The following is a 22,182-nucleotide window of genomic DNA, read 5'->3' on the forward strand; positions in this document are numbered from 1 at the left end:
ATAGGGTTTTTCCCTCCTCATTTCTCCAGATTACTTCTTTAATTTTCTACTGTTTTTTATGTGTCATTTAACAAATTCATAACAAAATAAGACTTTACATAGTTTCCTTCACAAAGCCCTGAGAATGTGTGTTTAGTGCCTTTGCTCCAAAAGACATTTTTTATGGCCTTTGCTCCAAAACACTTTTTTTATTATGCCAAAGATGATAATATCAAGTTAATTACATTATGACCTTCATATTTATAAGTTTGGATAATCTTTCTGTATAAATTCATAGCAAAAACAACCATAAAAACTTTTAATTACGTCTATATCTGGACTGAAATAAACATGTACCTTACTCCTTGTTTTGATTCTTAAAAGATGTGGCAGCAGCTCTCTGGCCACAGAGAGAAACACACAACTTTCCCAGGCATCACCTGAAAAAGGCTGTGAGAAGATCAGCAAAAAGAATGAGAAACCATTCTTATCTTCACTTGCTGCACCTTATTGTGAACATGTGGAATGTGTTATGGAGATTTGTCTACCTTGGTGGTTTCCTAACTGGCCAAAGGTGATGGTGTTTTAATTAAAGGACCGATCAAGTGCACATGTACTGTAACTGTCTATAAAAGCAATGGGTTTCCTAATAAAGATAGATTGAGCAGCCTTCTGTGAATCACGGAGTCAATGCTAATTATCATCTGGCTGGGGGTCTGCCTTGTGATGACAAAAAGATAAACAGAAAAAAAAAACTTCTCAGTGGATACTATATAGTAACATAACATAGCTGCTTAGAGATTAAGCTATGAAACTATATTCTCTACACATATTTTAAAATAATCATGGTACTTCTGCAGTGTTTATTTTCCTTGCATTCCTTAGCTGAAAGAGAGCATGGATGAAGGGCAACTACTACCAAGGATAAGTTTCTTTTCTTCACACAGAGTCCTTATTACCCAATAATTGTTAGTTACAAAACAGAGTACAACACTTAAACATATTATAGCTATTTGAACTCCTTAGGATGTAACAGTCAGATTCCCAAAAATGTAGTTCTGGAAAGAAACTGAGAGCCGCTTTCATTCTTTTATGGCTAGGTGCTAGAATTTTCCCAGGGAATCCAGTGCTGAACCATTAAAATATATTCCCTGAAAGTTCATTTACTCCCCAGAGAGACTGCCTCAGCAGCAAATCAGAAGTGCTGCACAACTTGCTCAGGCCTTGTAAGTTTGTATTAATTAATTATTAATACAGTACTAAATAAATTAAATGCAAGTATATTGCAAAGTACATCACCATTGTGCACAGTAAAGAAACTGCATGCATCCGTGTACATGGGCTTTTTCATTACTCTGACACGTGTCAAGCCTCATTTATCAGAATGCTTCAAGTAAATCACTCAAAGTTTGTACATGATACCACCTCCAAGTGATTTATTCCAACTTATGCAGGTGAACCCCTTGTTATAAAATTTTTACATTAGACTGTGAAATGGTTGAGTTTTGTTCTAATTCTGAAAACTTCACTGTAAAATTTATTTTAAATTAAAATTATCTTGGGTGCCTTCCCTCTATCAGATTAAAGTCAATGTATTGAGATCCCTATGGCTGTACCAATACTGGAATACAGAAATAACTTTCAATAATGCAGTATTACTCTGATTTATCACCAATTTCCTGAAAGTTAGAAGAAGACATTCTGTTTGATTTTTCCACACAAGGAATGTGTATATTGTGTCTGAAGTAGAAATGAATAGTTTGTATCAACTGCAGCTAGAGGGGAAAAAAGGGCAAAATTCTAATAAAAGTTTTGGTGTTGAATTCATAATAACTTATAGGCACCTTCTCAAGGCAGATAGTTCCAAAACCAGAACAAAAGGAGGCAAAGGTTACCTTATATAATCTACAGGAAGTACAAGTATGTTCAAGGGATGTTGAACACAAGGCACCACTGCAAAGCAACAGTGATAAATGATGTAAAACCAGTACAGCTCCCAAAAAATTTCCCCCCCCGAACAACAGAAGTGAATTAGGAATTTAAATTGAATGAAATCAAATCAAAGTTTAATAACCTGAAGATTTTTTTATATATTAGACAAGTCCTCTTGAATAGTAATAAACTAAAAATATACAATTGAGTAACATACTACAGAACAGAAACCTATGTTTGACTAGATTTGAAACAGTAAAAACGTTCTTGAATCCATAAAATGTACACAGTCTGTTTTTTATCGACCAGAAGCTAATTATAATTTAGAGCATAGCAGAAAAGAACATATCTACCAATAAAAGAATTTTTTTTTTTTCATTGACTGAAAACTGCTAAAATTCTGAAGCAATCTTTAAGTTTATTTGCTGTTATGGGTAACATTGGTATTATGACCTAATAAATGTGATGGAATTTTATTAAATGTTCCTAACAACTGTTTTAAAACAGTAATTTTATTCCACTTTGATCTTTAACAGAGAAAATAAAGACCTCTGTAAAATGGTCGGAGAACATAACTGAACAGACAGTTAATATGGAAGACTTTTGAAAGCCAATGTGCTTTGTTAGTGCTTTGTCATGAGCTTTTTAGCCTGCAAACACCACTTATGTCAGGTCTTCTCCATCAAATTTTTTTTCTTCTTTTTTCCCCTTTTGGCAAATAAGAAAACACAGGAAAAAAGAATGGTGGGGGCAGGTGGAAGAAAGCAACTCTCCCACCAAAGTAAACATACAGAATGTGAAAACTGGCTGCAGAATGCAAAAGACACAAAGCAAGGAGCACAGCCAGACCTCTTTCTCTTCCTCTTTCTGGCCAGACAGGCTCCCTGTATCTCATTTAATGGTCTCATCAGTGTAATCTGAGTCTACTTTCTGTGCTGGTCTAATTTCCTAGAAAGACTCGGCTACTGTTCTGCAAATGGATACAGGCTTACAGGCTGGGATGATTGATAAAACCTGGCTCAGTTTATAGCAATATGGGGGCAAAATTCCCACATCCATTCTAGGGCTTCCTGCAAACACACTGAAAGTGGAAAATAGCATCAGCATGCATCAATACAGAGATGTAAGGTAGGATGTTCTTGAAAAGGTCCACCTGTTAGGTTCAAAAAAGATTTTGCTCCTTCCAGTATATTACTGAATTTTTGTATGTATCAGAAAAAAAATGTTTACTAATGACATCCATTAAAAAAGCCATAGAAGCAGAATAAGCCTGTAAAACTGAAATAAGAGTTCAATGCCAATTATTCAGTTCAGTTCTGGATGTTCTAACAATCAGAACTAGTTTAAAACAGAATTGCTTCCTATCACAAGTGAAAGACAAGTGGTAGAGAGATTGTGAAAGGAACCTAGAAAGTAAGTTACTTGAATTTAAAGTGTTAGAAAGTGTCAGGGTGAAACTAGTTTGATAAGCATAGGCCTCTTTCACAAACAAATAAGCCCTGGATTTACTATACTGTCTGCTCTGCTCAGTTCAGGGGTGTAATTATTTTTAAAAGGAAATTTTTTGTTATGAGCACTGAGTCTTTGCTATAAACAATGGTCAATCTCTTAGTTTTTATCAGTCATTTTCAGACATTCATGTGATCATAAACCAGAACGAAGGAACTTCAAGGCAGATTTGGCAGTAGTCGTCTTGAAAAAAGAGAAACTACTTTTGAAGCCAAAAGTCTTAACATTTTCTGAAGTATTTGTCCTCCTTCATTCCCTTTTATTATTGGCTTTACACTGTGAGACAGGTCTGCATTCAAATGTATCTGACATTACATCTAGATGGCAAGAATACAACCAGAGACCTCCTCACACAAAACCCGCACCACTGGAGACTGAGGCACAGCTGGAAACACATCTCATATTTTCAGTTGCTTTCCATATTTACCTGCTCTTGAAAATAACTCCTGTTCTAGATTGTGTAAACAAAAATTATGGACAAGAAAAATGAACTGGATTAGATTAAGCTATTATAAAACAAACCCCCCAAGTTATTGCTACTCTTGTGCCTGCAGAGGAAATGATGAACAAATAAACAGATATGCCAGTATCCTCTGAAAGGAAACAAAACCTGCTGAATGAAAAAGGGAAAACAGTTCTGAAACATTAATCTAATTTCATAATTGTTTTTTTTCCTCACTGAACATGTTTACTCTCTGCATTTAAATTTAGTTTCAAAATCAAGACTGCACTGGCTGATACCAATTGCCAGCTAAAAAAATGAAAAAGAGGCAGCAGTAAAACACTATATCACATTGGATTATTGAAAAATACTGAATATTGACTATTATTAATGAAGTATTACCATTAATAGTACCAGAATCTAGCCAGGGAAATACATTTTACAACAAATTTACCTGATTGAAAATCCATTTTAAAGGATTTCACTGCTTGTACAATGAGAAGTAATGTTCAGCAATTAAGTATAAAATATTCTTGAAGATCAGAAAGAAAAGGACAGACTTCTATGACCTTTTTCATTATAATCTTTAGACAAAGACAAATGTAGTGTTCTGGTTCAATCTCCTCTTCTGGTCACTGACAACATATAAAGAATTGAAAAACTTTTCTTTTTCACCTCAGGTTAGAATGCCAGACACCTGTATTTTCCTGAAGCATGCTTAAAAATTCAGTGATTAAGAATAAGGTGAGGTAGTTGGTAGTTTTATTGACCTAGGTTTTGTAAATTGTGAAATACTCAAATTGCTTGCAATAATTTTATTAGCAGCATGACTATATATACAAAAAAAAACCTGCCAGATTCACACTGCCTTATCAGGATGTGTCACTTGATAAAAGAAAAAGAACTGCATAGAAATGTGTCTGCCAATAATACTTATTCTGAAGTCACAGAACCATCTGCTGGCTTGGAACCACCTCCCTTGAGCTCAGTGATTCATAACCCTCCTGAACAAACCCCCTGGACCCTTGGTGTGGTTCAACACATCAGGCTGGACGGGGCTTTGAGCAGCCTGACGGGCAAAAGGTGTCCCTGTGTGCCCCTGATGACAGACCTGTCCCTGTCTCCAGTGCAGAGTTAAAGACCCTCCTGACCAGCAAAGGCCCCACCTCCCACACATGGAAGCACTTGACAAGAGTCCCACTTTTATTACTACTGCAAGATCAGCACAGGAAACATCCCAAGATGGTGTGATAGTTATCAGTGTTTGTTCATCAGAAAACCTAGAGCCATTAGGAATCCTTTCAGAAATGACATTTGATAATCATTTACTTTGCACAAAAAAAGCACCAGATGTGTATGGCACCAGGCAGATGTTTGAAAATATAACTACAGCAAAGGTGACTAAAAGCAGTCATGAGCATATAGTGGACAGAGTTAAAAAATTCCCCCTCTCCCCACCCATCCCAAAAACTCATAAAACCCAACCAAAACTAACGCTAATCTTGTTCCTTGCTGTAGGCACACAACTTTGCTTAATACATGTGTCATAGTACACAGTCCCCTATAACAAGAGAGCCTCTGCCTGAACTGCAGTGATTAATTATATTGTGGTTGTGCAACATAAAATATAGAATTGCAAGGCATTCACAGAAAACAGTCATTAAAAGAGTAGGATATAAAGTGCAGCAGTTGGTTTTTAAAAAGTAATTTTCTTTTTTTTACATAATATGCTGCTATTTTCCATTTCAGACAAAAGGAAAACAGCTGGTTCAGTCCAGACCACCATAGCCACTGTACTTTGTCAGTGGGTTGACATGCAGCTTCAAAATCTTCTGTTTCTTCCTTCCCAGTCATGGAGTAGGAATCAATAATTTAATCAAGTATTCATCAGGAGAGAGGAATATCCTATTAGTCAGTGTCTGCATTCTTTTCCTCTCACTCCTTTGTATCACTTAGATTTCCAGAAGTGTACATCATTCCTTTTAGCTTAGCCAAAAACAAAGCTCTGAGTTTAAGAAAAAAAGAGAATTGCAAATTCATGTGCAACTTTCTAAAACTAGAAGTGAATACACACCCATTATAAATCTAACGTTACAACTTTTAGAAAAGAGCCAGAAAATTCACAATGTGAAAGAAACTGAGGAATGGCACTAAAATACCATTTTTGGAAAAACAGTTACTGGAGACTTCTTCAATTCAACACCCATCTCCATTAAAAGATACCCGTAAGCACACATCACTGTGATGCAAAAGCCATAAGAAAGGATTTTGTGGCTAGTTGATTTGCTGGTAAACACATTTACACCTCTTAAATTACTTGCAAAGTACTAAGCTACTGTCATTTGACACATTTGTCCAAAGATGGGAGGAACACTGTCCTCAATCTGAGCACAGATTTTTAACAGAAAACTTGATGATCATCCTTATTTATTATTTTCTGAAGGCTGTAATTTTATTCTTTGTCATCAGTCATGAAGTAGTATTTTCACGACAAAGGACAGAACTCTGATTGAATTTAGTGAAAGGACAAAGATATAACAAGATAAGAAAATAAAATATGCCTCCAGTGACGAGATGGAAGGAGAATAAAGGAAAGAAAGACAAAATAGGTGATCATGGCTATTAGATGCTTGAGGCACAAGGACTCTCATTCAATTTATCTAATCTAATTTAAAAAATAATCTTTATTAGGCCACAGAAACTTCTACATAATATTATCAAATATTAATCTCTAAAGCATCTTAAACCTCTTCTTGCCTATGATAGTCTTTGTCTAAGAAAAAGAACTGGTAATTGATACATCACTTGAAGGATATAAATAAGATTTAAATCCCTAAGATTGTAAAATAAAATTGTAATAGAAATTTTCATTGGCTTTACTTCCTTATAAATTCTTTTAAAATCATGCAAGGCATCACTCCAATTTTGAAGTACATTTTTTCACCAAAGCTGAGGGTCATATTATTAATGAAGTGAATAATGTGAGAATAAGTCAAGAGCTCTCTTTATAAAGACCTGTATAATCTTTTTAACAAGGGAAACATGTAGTAACTCCTTAAAAATACATCACTTAACCTGCAAACAGAAAAATAAGATTCCAAGAAATATCTGAATCCAAATGTAAGTTAATTAATATATTTTTCTTAACAGAAATGGTATACAACACAGAACTCAAAATTATATAACACAGTAGTCCACTATGTCATGTATTTACATGCCTGGAAATCTCTTGTGGAGGCTATGGATGAAATCCAGGCTGTGTTGACCAAGGCTACAGTACCTAACAGGATTGCCTGCAGGGAGAGGTCAAGCAAGCTGCTCTCTCATATCCTCTAAGACAGACCAGGAGATCAAGAGAAGTTCAACACAACTCAGTACCACGACTGCTCTACACAAAAGTTGGAGTCCAAGTCCCAAAGCAGAAATACTGTAACAGAAAAGAAACTGTCTTCTGATGGTGACAGAAGGAAAAAAATCCTACCACATGAAAATTGGTATTTCCTGGCCAGTAAGGGGCCCTGTTCCGGGATGAGATCCCTCTGATTGCTGAAGCTGAGGTCTCAATTGTCATAAACACTTCTCAGACTTTGAAGGATTTACATGTAAAGCAGTCACCTTCATGTTAACCTTAAAATGAGGTGATTCCAAATATGAAGTTCTTTTGTCTCCACTGGTCTTGCTATAGACATGCTTACCTAAGTAGTGCCTTCATTAAGTACCACCTCACTGTGCCAGTTGTTCAACCCCCCCTTCCTCTTGCCTTGCTTGGCCTGTATGTAATGAAAGACAACCAATACTAGAAATACTCTCTCCAGTAATTCAGCTCTCAGATAATGAGCCTCTCTTTCCCCCACCATCTAAAAAGAAAGGAAAAAGCCTCAAAACATTAAACCTTAAAACACCCTGTGCACCAGATGAATAAATACAGAAAAACTTGTAGCGAATCAGAAGGTTTGTTTTTTTTTCAACAGAAAGCTGCAAAGCCTTTAGAAACAAATTGTAGATAAATATATTCTAAATGCTTTCTTCTGTCTCTTATTGTACCAATTGATCTGGCTATACATCCTAAAAACATTGAAGGTACTGCGTATTTTCAAATAATTGATTTGTTTAATTTCCTTTGATGCTTTCTCTTCAATGTAAAAGAAGGGTTCCCAGACAGAATCAGGGTGGAGCCAGCACAACAAAAGCTGAGCCAGCACACAAAAACACACCCCTTGTAGAACAACTAGAATCTCAATGCTGAGCAAACGTGCAGCTCCCAGACAGCAGATCCCAGAGAAGCCACTGATGGATTAAGGACAAAGAAGTAGAGGTCCCTACTAGGTGGCACACCTTCCAAATAAACATCTCCTCACTGGCTGGCCAGCTGCTCAGAAGGCACATTTTTCATTATTATAGAGAATTTGCATGCTAGCTGAGCAAGCCAGATGGTTAAAAAGTGTATCACATTAATTATTTGGGTACTAGCAACAAAAAGTTCCTTCCTGGCTGCTGTCTGATCAAATATCAAACATTTTCTCTACACATGCAGCCTGAGAACAGAACAACTGTGTCTCACCTGGGAGGGAAATCAGTGCAGCGGGTGGGGGCAGCTGGGAGGGTGCATCAGAAGGAAAGGGTGGCTATAGTGAGGGAGGTGAGATGTGAAACAGTCAAGAATTACTAAAGAAATTGTGGAAAGAAAAGAAATAAAGCAAAGGCAGGAGGAAGGGAAAGATGCAGCCTTCACACGATCTGTAAAGCCTAACCCCTGGTATGTAAGTAAAAATAGTTTGGCAAAATACTTCCCAGGGGTGTTGTAAATATTCTATGACATATATTATACATTCAGGAAACCTGAAAATCTAGCAATGAACACAGTAGGACTTCATATATCCACTTAAGGCACAAAAGAACCCCTTATCAATGACACTGTCCAAGGTAAATCAGTATCTCTAGAAGCATTGCAAGGTTACATGCACTTTAAAATTAAATCAAAGTAAGTGTCAAGATTGTGCTTGTATTAGGTTATTTTCCCTCAGTAGTATATCATCACTGATTATCTACTCATTTTCATACCAGGATAATGTGTTCAGTGAATCACAGCTGTCCAGACACAAAGCCAAACAGGGAATCAAATGCAAAGGGGTTGCATGTTTTGTCCCAGAGCTTGGTGGGGTCTTGGGAGAACCCAAGACAGAAAAAAACTAGAGATGACCTGCCAGGCAGGTTCTGCTTTGGGTGCAGCATAAATGGCATCATCTCTCTGCACGCTGGCGAGCACCAGGGCACAGCACCAGTCCCAAGGGACGCCAGCACTGCTCAGCCCTGCACGCACACACGGGCAGCTGCTCCATCCTCCAGCCCCTGTGCAGCAGCAGGCAACACTGCAAGGGCACCGAGGGACACTTCAGGTCTCTTGGCCACTCAGGCCCCACTAAGACATGGCAATTTCAAACAAGAATTTTAAGCCAAACATACAGGACAACACTGGATAATGATTCTGCAAATGCTTCCTCTGAGGAAACTGTAGTTTCAAGCTAAAGAAACCCCACCCTAGATCTACACATCACTGGTTTCACCATCACAGTAAGAATCCAAGAATAAATTAAAACTTTAGATACAGAGGGGACTCCAATTTAATATATGTCACAAATACATCACAAAAGGGCACAAAAGAGGTTTGCTGGAGCATTGCTGCTGAATTTCCTTACTTAACTTGTTGAATTGAATTTCATGGCGAGATTTTCAAAGAGAGTCCAGTCCTCACAGAAAACAAGCCAGAACTTTTATGGAAATAACTGTATTACATCTATCTTTTCACATATGAAAATATATTCAAATTTCTGTTAGGGGGAAGGGACTTCACTTAGTATGCAACAACTGTGTATGATCCAAGATAATTTAATTCTTCTTTTAAACTTCTGCTTTGATGCTAAACCTCTAGAATGAATTTCTTCCACAACTTTAAGAAAACTATACAGAACTCATTACATCACAGGGGAAAATGAAACCTGTACTTAAAAATTTGAGAAAGTTGATTTGCATTCTAGACATCAACTAGTTAACAGTGACAGAAACCTTTACAAGAGGAACAAGACAATTAATGGATAATCTTCCCTGGTAGCAGACAGTGTGCTTTGAAAACAATTGCTTCAGCCAGTGCAATCACTCATTACTGAGGATGACTCAACCCTCTCTATGGAGCATGACATCTGTGATTATTATTGATAAATACATCCTTGTCCTGGGCTGAGTTTACAATTTATTTCAACAGGAAAGGAAAATGTTTTTGAAGATTAAATTATACCAGTTCTGTCTCCATGTGTTCTGGATTATATGCACTTGTGCAGTCCCAAAGAACATGCTGTAGAAGGCACCCAACTTAGTGTCCCTGTAAAATAATCTAATGAGGACACATATTCTTGAAGGATTAGATCCAGGTACAGTATTTTTCTTTGGACTGGAATAAAATGGAATATCTTCTACATGCTATCACCGCTTATTAGTAATGAGCATGTATTAACAATAAATTAATTTATATGAAGAAAAACAAAGTGTTTTTCAACATTACCTCAAAGCTTCATCCTTGCCTCAAATAAGAGAAACAAGTTTTATGATAAAATGTTGAAGACAAAAGATGTCAATATCAATATTGCACTGCTGGTAATAAAACCTTAGGCAAACCAAATCTGTTTAAAAGCCCAGAAAATTGTTAATGTCTCATACTATTTATCTGTACTTAGTATTTCTTTTAAGGTGTGCAGTTTTAAAATCAACAACTTGTTTTACCCATTTCCATTTCTCTCTGTTGAATTTCATCTGCAAACACTGAATAATATTTTAAATATGGAAAGGGCAATGTTTGCTTTTGTGTCTCTTCGGAATAATATAAAATGATCAATGCCTACGATTTACACAGAAATTGTATTTTCAAGTCTGCACTTATATAAACTTTAGCTAAATACACCTTTAGAAGGCCAGTTAAAAGCCACAGTATTTGAAAATATAGATAAGAAATAAGAAAAAACCAAGAGCCTACATGAAAATATCCTCTTGAATCCCCAACACAGAGAAAAGGGCAGAGATGGAGTGGGGGTGAAGTGGTGGGTGACAGCAAAGCCCTTGGACTGGCTAGCGGCCACCACGGCCCTTGGCCAATCTCGGCCACACGTGTGAGCATCCCGAACCGCCGTGCGCGATGCTCCCACCCTGACACACCCTCTCCCCCGGGAGCAGCCTGGCAGCCGCTGCGGCTCCCGGCGAGATCAGAGCAGCGCACAGGATGGACGGATGGATGGATCCTCCTGTTTGCTGTGCTGGGCAGACGACAACACAGCAACTGATCCCATTCTAATAAAAGTAAATCTTCAGTCCACTTAAAAGCTAAAAAACGTTTAGATGCATATAAAACTGGCATGAAAATGGCAGTGTCAGAAGTGCCTTTCATTCTATACGGAAATTCACACCTTAAACAGTGCTGTGGTGCTTTGCATCAAATTGCAAACAAGTCATACTGGAACACTAATTTTGGGGGAGCTGGTGGGTGGTTTTCTTTTGGTTTGGGGTTTTCGTTGATTGCTGTTTTTTTGGTAGTTTTTTTTTTGTTGTTAGTAACTCAGATGCACATATTTGCTCAAGCTCAACTAGTTCAACTGGGAAAAATAACATTAAATATACCCCTTAGTTTTTCTTTCTGCACCCCTCTCAGACTAGAATTTTTTTTATTATAATCCACGAACTATGAGATATTTTAGTGAACAAAGAAACATTAAATACATTGGAATCCTCAAGCTCAACAGCAAAATCTGAAAGGGTACTAAAATTAATTGTCGCAACTAAAAGCTTCCTTTTTGTAAATCACCTTACACTTCTGTGAAACGACTGTTCCCATCATTTCTTTTCCTATCAAGACTTTTTTTTTTTTTTGAGGCTGAAGCAGTACCACCCATGGGAAGCACAAAGTGCACTTTTCTAAATGACTTCTCTTTGTATAAAAGTCACGACAAATCAATTTGGTTGAACAAAATAACTTTGCTGCACCTGAACTGTAAGCTGGAATGCCAAAAGTTTAGAGTTAAGGAAAGAGGCACATAAGAAGGATTAATGCATTGGTGTTAGTTCTCTAGAAGAATATCCAGCAGATAAGGCTGCCCAAGAGGAGATTCTGCTGCTCTTCCTGGCTTTTCCTGTTGCTCTCCCCTCTGTGCTTCTTCCATCTTTTCACAGATGTGGTCACCACTGCTTAGCAACCAAGGGGACACGATGACAGAGGAAAATTCTCCATCTAGAGCTCACCCTGATCCACCTACAAAGCAGCAAACTACCTTTCACAGCAAATTAGGAAGAATATGTTTTCTTTGTTACCGCAGAGACACCAAGTGGGACCTCGTGAGAGACGGATTTTCTTTGCTTGGTGGGCGCTCAGGTGAGAACTTAACAAGCTGGAGGAGAACCTGAAACTTGTCGGCAAAACAGCTCCCCGAATGCTTACGCCAGGTAAATGAACACATAAAGAAATATAACGGGAAAAAAAAAAAAAAAAAAAAAAGAGAGAGAAAGTTCCGATACCGCGGGGACGGGAAAGAGGAAAGCGAACACAAGAGACCGAATCGAATACCCTACCCTACCTCAAGTGCTCCAGCCCACCTCCAGGGCGAGCCCAGGAGCTCAGCCCCAGGTCCGGACCGCGCTGCCGCGGAGCGCACTCACCTCAGCCATGCCCCAGGCAGCCGCCGCCCGCCCGCTCCGCGCCGCGCCGCGAGCCCCGCCCGCCCCGCCCCGCCGCCGCGCCCCCTCGCGGAGCCGCGGGCGGAGCTGCTGCCGGCCGCGCAGAAACGCGGAGGCGGCGCGGCGCCTTTCCGCCGGGAGGCCGTCCCGCGGCTCCCGCCCGACCTGCAGTCCCGGCGGGAGTCACAGCGCGGCCCTTCCGCCGCCGGGGACGGGCAGCGGCAGCCCCGGGGCGCGCCGGCAGCGGGAGCCGGGGCGGGGCTGGGGCCGGGACGATGGAGAGCGAGGGGCGGCCACGGCCCCCGCTCCTGCCCTTCCCGTGTCGCGCGTGGGTCCGTTCCAGTAAGCGCAAAGCCACACTTCCCTCTGCTATCCATTCACGTCCAATGCTAAACGGGTTTCCGAGAGGAAGTCGTGGTGTCCTTGGCTGTAATTCAAGGTGGTAACATAATACAATTTGCCTTATGAGCTTTTACAAGCATTTATGTGTGTTTTTTTCTACTGATGACTAAGTCTAATGCCTTCTGAATCTCTCTTGGAAACCTGCAATGAAAAACTAGCTAGTTTGCAGCTTAGTGAGAGGTGTTTTATGTGATACATTACTCAGTGAGATGTCTCAGAGGAGTTACGTTCTTGTTTAGAGAGTATGTCCCCCTTGCTTCTGGATGTGGACAACAGACGATAATTTGTGCAGATTTTATGGGGGACATCAGCACCTGAAGAGCACTAAGCAATGTGTATTTAAACCCCTTGCAGATCACCAGCTGCAACTAAGTTTAAGTTAAAATGCCATAGATCATCGTTTTCACAATGTGTATTTAAACCCCTTGCAGATCACCAGCTGCAACTAAGTTTAAGTTAAAATGCTTGGTCCTTCAGGTAAAACGCCAGTCTACCGCCGCTTTCCAGCACTTCTCACAATCGGTGCTTCCTATTCCTGAAGGCCTCCTGCTGTGGCCTGGGCACATTGTCTGCATCGATTCCTTTGTTCTAATGTTCATAAATCTTTGGTGCATCTTGGGGGCTGTAACTTAGTACAGGAACACACCTGATTTCGGTGACTACAAATGAAATCCTTTAGATTTCTGCATGTATTTGAAATTTAATATTAAACTGAAAGAGATAACAACATGCAGAGGAAAATTTTCTCTTTTCCTCATCTCTCAAAACTCAACCCAAATAAAGGGAATTTTCCCCTTTTTCGATTTTTTCTTTCGCCCTTTTTTTTTCTTTTCTTCATCATTTCCACATTTTAGTGATGATGAGCAATTACTTTCTGAATGCTTTATCTATGTTGAAATCTGTACTATTTCCATATATATTACTGGAATAGTCATGTAGCCCTGTGATATTCATAGAATGAATATTAGGTAGTCATCAAATAATGACAGTGTTTTTAAAACTAACATGCATTATACAACCAATAGATTTTCTTACAACACAGAAGGCTAAATTAATACTAAATGCATCATTTGTTACATTAAATTGAAATAGGTCATTCAAAAGCATCCTTACACAATAGTCTTGTTTTTCATCTGTTTATATAAAAACATCTACTGTAATTCATTACTTGGCTGCATTCACTCAATGCTAGAATTGCACAGACAATAAGTACAATACAGCTACTTTATGTATTTGGTCTGTGGTTTCACAAAGTTTTAGTGATGCACAATACTATAATAATGACACTAAAAATGATACCACCATTAGTACTAGGACCATAACTGTAATTGCAATCTAATAACTAAAAAGTGATGGGGTTTATCAGGTGGTACAACCTGTTTCCAAGGGGGAAGAGTGAATTGCAATATTTAATATGATAGCACCACTTAGTGTTCAAAGTGGATATGGCTTTGTAATCAGTACATTTCTTAACAGCTGCACTGCCACCTGAAGAAAAACTGTGATGACACTATTTATAATCTCATTAGTGTTACACATGAGAGAAGTAAAGCATGGATACAAACAGGCTGAATATAAAGATATTGGAAGAAAAATGTTTAATACTTATCTTAATATAAATGGCCCGTATGGAAATATTTATAGGATGAAGATCACTGCAGTTTGTTACCAGCATGCCTTTTTCCAAAAGCTAAGACACAATTTTTGGCATGTTTAGTCTTTTAATTCCTTTTCTACTTTGCTACTTACAATAGATCATCCTGAAGAACAGAACAGACTTATGCTCTGCCCACACTTCCCACTGAAGAATATTATACCATGTAATCTGCTAACTTTTTATTCATGAACATGATCAGCAAAAGGAGATGGCCAATAATTGGTTTCAGAAAGTCTTGGCATTCAGCCATGTTAAAGTCACAATGCTTGTATTAATGTCATGGTCTCCTCACAAGGATTGGATATCTGGGAAATTAAAATTATCCTATTTTCTTCTCCAGCAATCCTTTTTTCTGTCAGTAATGAAATATTGCTGTCTCAGGACTGCTTCACTGGTGTCTCTGCAGTGCGCCAAGATCAGCAACTTCCTCAACAGTCGGAAAAAAAAATTCATTGGAATTTTTTAACATGTATTTATTTTAATCTTCCCTTCCTCTTAATTGATAGTTTTACATTTTTGTATAAAAATTGTACCATTAGACTTCACTACTGACATTATTCAGTTAAGTGTTTCTTTCTGGCAATATATTCACTTGACTTTCCTTTACCATATATCCTGTATTTTAAGATAAGCCATTTGCAAGATGTTTCTTGGTGAAATGAGTCAATATAATAAAAAATATATGTCCTAAAAGACACAGTATGTAAATAATTAGCCATAAAGCCAAAATCACAGTGTTCTGAAGTGCTGTTTCAGCAAACTGCTTATTAATTGCAGAAAGTAATGTGTTGCTCTGTGTGATTCCTCTGCTCTTCCAGTCTTATCTACCACTGGTTTGAACTAAAAAGATAGTGGACTATTATCAGTGGCTTCTTAAGATCTTTCAAGACCTGCCAATGAATTAAAAGGTGGCTATGAAATTATCTATCTATAAAAAAACAAAAAACTGAAAAAATAAGCAGCAGTCAAAATTTCCAATTACAAATTTTCCTATAGTACACCCATTCCAAAGCAATGTAGGAGCAATATCTGAAAGGTCTCACTGGGCTGCAATGTAGTGGCCTCAAAGGATAGACAGAAAATGTTGTTTCAAGACAATGGTTTGAATTAAGGGAATTATGTACTGCTTTCACTCTTTCATCTGCCCACCAACAGTTGTCTCCAACTTCCTGATCAATACTTGCATATTGGTTTATCTTATTTTAATGGAATTTCCATCCATAAATGCATCTTATTTACTGGAGGCTGAATTTAATTTCTGGACTTCTTGTTGACTATAAGAAGTTTCAAATTTTTAGAACATCTTTTGTATTGCTTGGTGTTTGGCTTCTATATGAGTGACTAAACCAACACTGTAGAGAGATCAAATTAAGCATTTAGTGCAAAACATCACTGGATAGCTTGACATTTGTGACATTTGCAACATTTGGTTACTGAGTTTACTTTTGAACATATTCTTTTGCCATTTTACAATAAAACAAGACAAGGAAAAGTGGATGAAAAAAAGTATTTTGCAGAAAAATGTACTTTGTTGAAATATTGTCTAAGCAAATCATTTGCACACTAATATCTAAACAAATCTGCTTAATTTTAAATATTAATAGAAATATTAATGCAGTATTTCAGTATCATAACTGATTTGTCTGTCCTGCATGAGAGCATCAAATCTCACCTGAATGGGACATGGATTTTGCTTGTATCTTTCCACTCACATTATCCTGATATGTCCAGAAGAAAAAGTTTCTGCTTTGTTGTGTATAGCTGTGACATCTGTTACATTTGAGAAGATGGAACATAAAAGACCAGAAAAGATTAGATAGATTAAAAATACTACTAACATTTTAATTGCCATTTTATAAGCACTTTTAGACTAGAAAGAAAACAAATACATATGTGTTTAATAATAAATAAGTTTTACTAGGAAATCAAGATAATACTTCTATTCATAAAATGGGTTTGTAGAAATCTCCATTTCACAGCCACATCAATATAAGGATTTATCTCATTTTCCAACATGAAAACACACATAGTAATGCAGATGAAGCTGGATATACTTTACATTTATGAAATGCATATATGTATTCTGACTTAAATAAATGCTAATAAATTAATATCCAAAATTAATGTGGGCAGTGATTAGGTTTTAAAAATTCATTTGTATAAACCAAGTCTTACACTAGCTATTCACATTTACTATCTTTTTCCTCTATGTTGACTCATTTTTTCTCCATCAGTTTTAATTGTACTTGGACAATTTATACTTGAAAATGAAAGAGAAATTTAATTGTTATTGAAATAAAAAGCAAAACTTCCATAAAGAGAAAGATTTTCACAGGACCATACTATGAAGAAACAAAATTATTACTTCAGAGAAAGTCTCTATTTTCTAAACTAAGTCTTTTGTTACTTGTCTGCCTGCTGCAGTTACTGTGCCCACTGTGCTGTGTTGCAAAATAAAGCAAGTCTACTAGGCACACTGAATTACTGTGCCCACTGTGCTGTGTTGCAAAATAAAGCAAGTCTACTAGGCACACTGAATTACTGTGCCCACTGTGCTGTGTTGCAAAATAAAGCAAGTCTACTAGGCACACTGAATCACCCTGGAATCACCAGACTGTGCTCACAGCCTCCGTAGGAGGGCACCCTCCCCTAGCAGCAGAACGTATTTTAAGAAAGGCCTGTCTAAAAGCTTCAGGAGGGAAGAAAACCCTCTGGAGACTATAGTCAGAGAAAAAGTTACAAAATGCCATCCCTGGCAGTGTTCAAGGCCAGGCTGGATGGGGCTCTGACCTGGTCAAGGAGAGGTGCCCCTGCCCATGGCAGGGAGGCTGGAGCTGTATGATCTTAAAGGTCCCTTCCAGTGCAAACCATTCTACAATTCTGTGACTAGGATTCTGTGGAAAGTATTTACCAGCATTTTCTATATGTAACACTGAAGGTAAGACAAAATGTGCTATTTCTTTGTAGCAAAACACATTGCCAAGTCTACTGTGGATCACAGAATGGGTAAGGCTGGAAGGGGCACTGGCAGTCATCCAGTCCAACCTGCCTGCTCAAGCCGGGTGCCCCAGAACACATTACAGGATTGTGTCCAGACAGCTTTCAAATATCTCTAGAGAAGGAGGCTACACAATCTCTCTGGGCAACCTGTTCCAGTGCGCAGTCACCCTCACAGTGAAGTTTATCCTTGTGCTCAGGTGGAACTTCCTCTGATTAGTTTCTGCCCATTGCCTCCTGTCTTACTCATGAGAAGTGCCAAGCAGGGCTTGGATCCTCCTGACAGCCTCCCTTCAGACACTTGCTGACGTTGATGAGGCTCCCCTCAGTCTTGTTCAGGCTGAACAGGCCCGGCTTCCTCAGCCTTTCCTTGAGTGAGGTGCCCAGACCCTGGACCCACTGCAGAGCCTCCACGTCCCTCTGCTCTGAGGAGCCCAGAGCTGGACACGGCACTTCAGCTCAGCAGGGCCGAGCAGAGGGGCAGGATGGGCTCTCTCCCTGCTGGCAGGGCTCTCCCTGGTGCCCCGGGACACACTGACCTCCTGGCCACGAGGGCCCGGCTCACGGCAGCTTTTGTCCTCCTCAGAGCTGCTCTCCAGCAGTCAGCCCCCAGCCCCTGCTGATGCACGGGGTTATTCCTCCCCAGGTGCAGGGCCCTGCATTTGCTTTTGTTGAATCTCAAAATGTTCTGATTTCTGATTTTGTTGTTAGAGAGACCTACATAGATACTGCATCACTCCTCTGTTTCTTTCCTTAAAATGAAGTATGATCTGTTGCCATTGCCTTGTCTATTTCCCTATATATTTCGAATCTGATCTTATTTACAGATGTAGTTGCACTAAGAACTACATGATTACTCCTGATTTATGTACTGTAGCTAACTTTTGAGAAGAGACTTCTGCCATTTCTATGAAATACCAAGGGGAACCTTGCTTAATCACTCCCTGGTTCACTTCTGTTGAATAGCAATAGTTCAAAGAAAACATCACTGATTAAAGAAGAAAATTTTAAAAATTACAGTCATTTCCTTGCATTAAGTCACAGACATAATTAACAGAAAACTTTAAACATGTGAATAGAATAGTAAATGTATCAAAAAAATGTTTTTACATAGGAATGAAATTCAGTGACTTGATCTTGAACTGTTCATTAATTTTTAATCATAACTTTTAGTGTCAGAGATTATTTTGTATTGTTTCCAGAGGATGCAGGTTGTCTCTGATGAATTTCAGGAATATAATCACTAATTTTTAATGGAAAATTATTTTCATCCAAGCTAATACTCTATTAAGGATTATTAATTCCAAATGCTGCCATTTGCTGCCAGAAAATGTGTCAAATGAAAGAAAAACAATGTTCTAATGTGTTAAACTGGGTAACCATTTCTTTAGATGCTTGCTTTACCTTTTCTCACGTTTTTTAGCAGAGTACTGTTAATTACTTTTCTCTGTCACAATATTTATTTAGCCTGATTTCTTTTCCACATTCTGCTTTCACCAAACCAAGGTGCACACTTATTTAAATGGCCCAGATCAAATAGAAGTGAAAATGAGAACTATTTGCAAACATATTTGGTAGAGAGAAATGGTATTTATATACTAATAATATTTACTATACTACTCTTTATAATACTAAGACCATCACCCTTTCTAGACTCTGATAAGTTTCCCTCTTGCTATAGGAATAAAAAAAGAACTAGCTGCGGCTCTTCTTCCAGCATCAAAAATAAGTAAGTTTTAGGGAACCTTGAGTATTTTAGGAGTATTTAAAATAGGAAAATGTATCTGTGATAAGACCAGCAGCAATTGATACCTGAGACTCTAAAATTTGTAACAGATGACACTCTGTGTTTTGTTTCCTTCTGTGTATTTTGTTTCCACCATCATCTTTGTTACACCTTTGTTAAAAAAATATGACCATTAACACCTGGTAGACAACCACATGTGCAATACAGTATTTACATTAAAAGGACAAAAATACTAGTGGCCTAAGAAAGTTACAACTCCTATTACTATAAATATGAAACAAACTATTTGCTACTCAGTGTCGGATTTTTTCCGTTTTCCTCAAGAATATGCAAAACACTTAGGTTACCCATGAGGCAAAAACCAGCAATTGATAATGTACTTCATTTACTTCCTGTCCTTTCATGAAGTGCATTTACTTCATGTACTTCCACAGAGCCCTTGTCTTGCAAGACATTGCACTGATTTTCCTGAAGATGGAAAACTGTGATTTACAGCAAAGCAAGCTTTCCTTATCTCCAAGATAAGGGGGAACCTTGGGCAGACAGATAGCTCAGCCTCAATACTCATTCAAACCTCAGATTAAAGGCAGAAATGGTAACAATGCCTTGTGTGCCCACTGGAAGCTGACCTGCACTGAAAAGGCAGTGGCACTGATGCCTTGTGAAGGTTGACCTAGAGCAGAGACTAGATGAAGTTAAAGAATAAAGTAGGCATTTATTAGGAGGCCTCAACAGATCCACCTTGGGCAGCACAGGAGCCCAGCCAGGGCTACACCCCAGGTGAACCCAAAATGGTTACCAAATGGAAGACCAGTCACACTTTTATAAGTTTGGGTCAATTAACATATTGGAGCTAATTGTCCAGTTACAGCTCCAGTCCATGAAATTCCATCCTTCTTGTTTTCCTCTCTTCAGTCCACCACTGTTTATGCTTTTGGGCCTGAGACTTCTATCAATTGTCTATGTGTCCCCAGCTAGAGAAGGAATTGTTTTGTCTACCTATTCTGTGAAGTTACTATCCCCTTATATGAAGCCCAAACCCACACGCTAAAGCCGCACAGAATCTGAGAAATACAAAATCTAAAACCTGAGGCACCAGCACTACATCTCAGTGCAGCAGCAGGCTGCAGCAATTATCCCATCTATCTTTAATGTTACCTTGAGTGCTTCCACATGTGCATTACAGCTGACAGGAGTACAACCAGGGCCATAAGGACACTGTCAGCAATCACAAAAAGATGGATTTGACCTACTTACCCAGAGATGAGTAGCATCTTATTTTCAAGCAGCAGAGGTGGATTACACACCTTATCTATACAAACATGAAAGATAATAATAACAGGAATTTGACAGGTAAGTTGAAAGGACTGCTATAAAATTTGAATTTGGAGGAATGTGAGAGAATTAAGACAGGGAAGCCATAGCCCCTATCTTGGCCTATACCCTTCCTCTCTCCAGCACTGAACATTCAAAATTCTCACTTAGTTTTACTCAGTTCAGGCAGTAGGACAGAAAGCCATATGACAGGGCATTGGCTAAATGGTGCCTGTGAGGCCTTACTAATAGCATCTGCCAAATGTGAATTTCATCTTCTTTTAAGTGCCTGTCAGTTATACCATATTCCATATTGACATGACCTTTTATTCTTATCACACCACCAGATAACTCACATTGATGGTACAACAGTTCTGGTTCCAGTAAGGTTAAAGTACAGCTGAGATATTTTTGTTTGTTTGTTGCACTAATTATTCCAGCCCATCCAATATTATCAGGCCAGAGTACTACATATAACAGTACTCCATACAACAGACCTAAACTTTCCTCTGTACAGCATCTTGCCTTGCTTTTAGGAGTGCTCAGCAACTGCAAAGCCTGACAAGAACACTCATTTACTATTAAATTGGTCTCACACTTTCAGAGAGAAGCATACTAGAATAGATGGAAAGCAGACTCACGGGTCATGAGACAAAGAGAGTTCCCACACTAACAAAAACAGGAGCAACCAAGTCTGTTTTCTAAATGGATTACACTTTTAAAGGCTTGTGTGTAGGAGAGTTGTGAGCTGTTCTGAGTTTTCCACTAGTAACTGCAAGATGAAAATCTTGGGGAAACTTAATGAGACACTGTTTCCTAGCAGTCCCTCTCCAGCAGGAATTTTCTTTCTAGCAAGGGCAGCAAACAAAAATAAATGGAGCATTTATGAGTTATGAGGACAGTTAGATCCTCAAAGGGGATTGTTCTGTTGCTGGAGAGCCTGAGCATCCAGATTAATATCAAAGGATTATGATTGCTGAAATACATTTAGCTGAAAACAGATCCTTTTTCTATTTTTTATCTTTTCTTGTGCATTCAAGCATTCTGAACAAAATAGCACTTTGATCTGTTCTGTGGACTTCCATCACACACAAATCAGAGCATTCCTGGTACTAGAAGATAAATTTCTGATCCGTGAAATTGCATTATTTTCACAGATAAAATTATACACATTTATAAGAACCTTCAACAGTACCATTTACTCATCATGTTTCAATATAACATGAGTAGTTGACTGCATCATGAAAGAAACAAGAAGTTGCAGTACTTAGGCAGGAGCAAAACTCTGTGGAGCAAGTTTGAGGGGACAAATCAGAAGGAAGACTGGAATTAAGGTTAAAGAATAATACACAAACTTTTTTGGTAGGAAACAGAAGATATGAGGAGGAAAAAAAATACATGTAATTGGAATCCTTTTAGAGAACACAGTTCAAGATGACTTCAAAATAGATCTGGTCAGACTTTTCAAATTTCATTCTGCTGGGAAGGTTT

The 22,182-nt window shown here is 38.4% G+C and overlaps 1 protein-coding gene and 1 long non-coding RNA gene across 2 annotated transcripts in view; one reads left to right on the plus strand and one right to left on the minus strand.

The window, feature by feature from the left end:
* Positions 1–12,371, plus strand: part of LOC144246699 (uncharacterized) — an 88,205-nt gene extending 75,834 nt beyond the window's left edge. Inside the window, exon 2 of the long non-coding RNA XR_013340369.1 lies at positions 12,217–12,371. This is a non-coding gene — a long non-coding RNA (uncharacterized LOC144246699). The remainder of the gene's footprint in view (positions 1–12,216) is intronic.
* Positions 1–19,843, minus strand: part of LOC110469653 (sodium channel protein type 2 subunit alpha-like) — a 69,348-nt gene extending 49,505 nt beyond the window's left edge. The window contains exons 1-2 of the mRNA XM_077785026.1: positions 19,443–19,843; positions 16,306–16,403 (exon numbers count right to left, since the gene is read on the minus strand). The gene's annotated coding sequence lies outside the window, so the exon portion shown is untranslated. The remainder of the gene's footprint in view (positions 1–16,305; positions 16,404–19,442) is intronic.
* Positions 19,844–22,182: the final 2,339 nt, after the last annotated feature.

Source organism: Lonchura striata, chromosome 8 (assembly GCF_046129695.1).
Source record: "Lonchura striata isolate bLonStr1 chromosome 8, bLonStr1.mat, whole genome shotgun sequence".
Taxonomy (NCBI): domain Eukaryota; kingdom Metazoa; phylum Chordata; class Aves; order Passeriformes; family Estrildidae; genus Lonchura; species Lonchura striata.